Raw genomic sequence first — 448 nt, 5'->3', positions numbered from 1 at the left:
CGGCCCCGCCGCCCCGCGCCGCTCCGTCCCGCACCGCTCCGCTCCGCTCTGCGTCGCCGCCCCGCGGAGTCCCCCGCACACGGAGCGGCTCCGCGGCCAAAGCACGTCCCGTCCCGGGCCGCGAGGAACAGCGAGGGGAGAAATGCACAACTGTGCGCGTGTGCTCGTACATGCGGGCACGGACGAGCCGCGGTGGATTTTCCCTTTCTAAATAAACACGGGCTGTGTTGATAGAAAACACTTCTCAGTGTTTTGTATTCAAAACTCGGAGCTTCCTTTTCTGGATTGGCTCAAAAGTAGAGCAGAAGAAAAGTGTCTTTCACAGCTCTTCGGGATGATTCAACTCTGGAAAATACCTATTTGAGGGCAGAACGTGGGATTTAGCGACCAAAAAAGTCATACAAAAGCACTCAGTGCGGGAGCCAAAGCCGCAGGTTTGGTGCATCCT

This window comes from Numida meleagris, chromosome 19, assembly GCF_002078875.1.
Source record: "Numida meleagris isolate 19003 breed g44 Domestic line chromosome 19, NumMel1.0, whole genome shotgun sequence".
NCBI classification, from domain to species: Eukaryota; Metazoa; Chordata; class Aves; order Galliformes; family Numididae; genus Numida; species Numida meleagris.
The sequence above is the reverse complement of the archived record's forward strand: the minus strand, read 5'-3'. Positions refer to the sequence as shown.